We start from the raw sequence: 2,304 nt of genomic DNA, 5'->3' as shown, positions 1-2,304 counted from the left end.
AACACCACACACACACACATACACACACAAACACACACACACACACACACACACACACACACACACACTCACACACAGACACACACACACACGCTACATGTTTTTGAGCGTCTGTTTTGTCGGTCAGGATTCGCTTAATTACCACCATGAACATCGCAGCGGCAGTTACGAGTATTGTACTGAACTCAAGTGTGATATTGTGTTGCAAAACGCGAAATGAGTTACATCCGGTATTTAATTATGTTCCAGCTTCAGCAGTTTCCTCTATTGTCCCCCGTACCGCCTCCCTTCCCTTCACCCTCCAATCCAAACCCCTCTTATTCCGTACTCCATAGAATGCTGAGAGTCGTTTAAATTGTTTTTCGTACGGCTGGTTTGGGGGAGGGGGGGGGTGGGGGTGCCATTGGTAAATACGATACGACGTTGACCTACTGTTCTTGTGGGCCACGGCATTTCGGTCCATTGTGTTTGCTTTCTTCGCCCACCTCCATCCCCATCCTCTGACTTTTTTAAAATAGATTATAACCCATTGCACAGCGGGAGGTACTACTTCTGAAAGAGTAATATGACACGTATGAACACAAATTGTACTTGATTGAACGTGTGTGTCATTTACGTTAGATAATCATTTCTGTTTTGTTTCCTAGAGGTTTTTATTCTCACACTGGTGGAACTCTGTGATGCAATCAATGGTTAGCTTTTTTACAGTTACAGCCAAAATAGTTGACTCTGGTTCTGTGGGCGCTCCGTTAGCTCCATTGTTATCATACTGGACTACGAAGAGGATTGCCCTGGTTCGATCCCCAGACTGGGCGTTCTTGAACTCAGGTCGTTTTGTGGAGTTTTCAAGGCTCTCAATCCATTTGGTTCGTCCCTATCGGAGACAGACGTTAAATTCGAAGCTCATGCCTATCTATTAAATAAACTAATGGTGTTGACAAAAGTGTTTAACCCTTACACTTCGGGTGCTTTTTTTAAAATCACGTTGACAGTATTAACGTGTATTGTCGAGCATCTCCGTCTTTCTGCTCAGATGCCGTGTCCCCACCCAGTTACGCCCGCCCTGACAGGTAGAATGTAAGCAACAGCCGGTCTTTTATATGATGTACATTGTGTCAATAGAGGTGTAAAACATCATCAGTCGTTTTCGATTAGCACTTTGTGAAGTGTTATACCTTGGATATGTTTTATGTATGTCTCTCAGAGGAAATGAGCGATTGCCATACTTTTTTTCGCTGCCAGACCACGAGCTGAGTGCTATCTCGTGTTAACTCTTAATTTCCGTCTTTTGGTGTTTTTGTCACAGCTGTGTCCAGCATCCCTTTGAGCCCAAAATTATTGTCATTAGTACTCGTGTTTTATAAAGTCGTAGTTTCATTTTGTACGAATTCCCGTTTGGGCGACTGGAATTCGGTGCTTTCTAGATCTTTAAAATAAAAAAATAAAAACAAAAACCCTGGGGAAATGGAGTTAGCACAAGGTATACAGTAGTACAAAGCTCGTGAAATAGCCTTTGGGATATGGATAGTTTCCTTTAATATTAATACTTTATCATGTATATAATATATAGACATGATTATGCATCGCAACATTGTGTCCGGTCATGTAGTACTCTAAAATACATTGTATTATTATATTCCACAAGCTGGCGCTTTGGAGTAAGATAAATGAAACAAGACAAAACAAAACTAACAAACAAAAAACAACTGTGCTCCTTGTACTTCACCTCGTCCTCTGCTTATTTTGTTTTCTTCTCTTTGTTTTCACAGAACGAGGAGTCTCAGGCGAATGACGTCAGCAGCCACGCCCACCTCTGGATGTCATCATTAGCGGTGTGAGAGACAGCCAGCAGTGACGCCCACCGGTCATTTCACCAACCCGCTGCCAGTGCTAGATCTACGCCAATTGTGACTAACCTGTAACCTCTGCGGAAAGAGCCCGATAAGCGGGTATCGAAGCCATCTGTCCCTCTGGTGAAGGAAGACGGAGCCCCATCAGCGTTATTCACTCATCTAATACAGGCGCCGAAGGCCAGGGAGGACGTTTCTCGTCCAATTTAGATGAGACAAATTTGGTTGTGACATTTTCCCCGGTCTGCGATATTCGGCGTGGGCGAAGAGTGTCTGGATCCTTTCACCTCGAGGCAGATTTTCCCAATTTACTCGGGTAATTCGTTGTAATGAGCCTATTCGTTCCACATATCGGTCTGCCAGCGGCGCTGTCTTCCTAACATTTCTTCGCTGCCTACCAGCTGGGGCCATATTCTCTGTTCAGCGAATCTCAGTCGTACTGGACTTCTCAGCC

The 2,304-nt window shown here is 44.1% G+C and overlaps 1 long non-coding RNA gene across 1 annotated transcript in view; it reads left to right on the top strand.

Moving 5' to 3' along the window:
• Window positions 1–2,298, top strand: part of LOC101857474 — a 53,006-nt gene extending 50,708 nt beyond the window's left edge. Inside the window, exon 3 of the long non-coding RNA XR_220275.3 lies at window positions 1,770–2,298. This is a non-coding gene — a long non-coding RNA (uncharacterized LOC101857474). The remainder of the gene's footprint in view (window positions 1–1,769) is intronic.
• Window positions 2,299–2,304: the final 6 nt, after the last annotated feature.

This window comes from Aplysia californica, unplaced genomic scaffold, assembly GCF_000002075.1.
Source record: "Aplysia californica isolate F4 #8 unplaced genomic scaffold, AplCal3.0 scaffold00087, whole genome shotgun sequence".
Classification (NCBI taxonomy): Eukaryota; Metazoa; Mollusca; class Gastropoda; order Aplysiida; family Aplysiidae; genus Aplysia; species Aplysia californica.
This window is presented reverse-complemented; position numbering and strand designations above follow the sequence as displayed.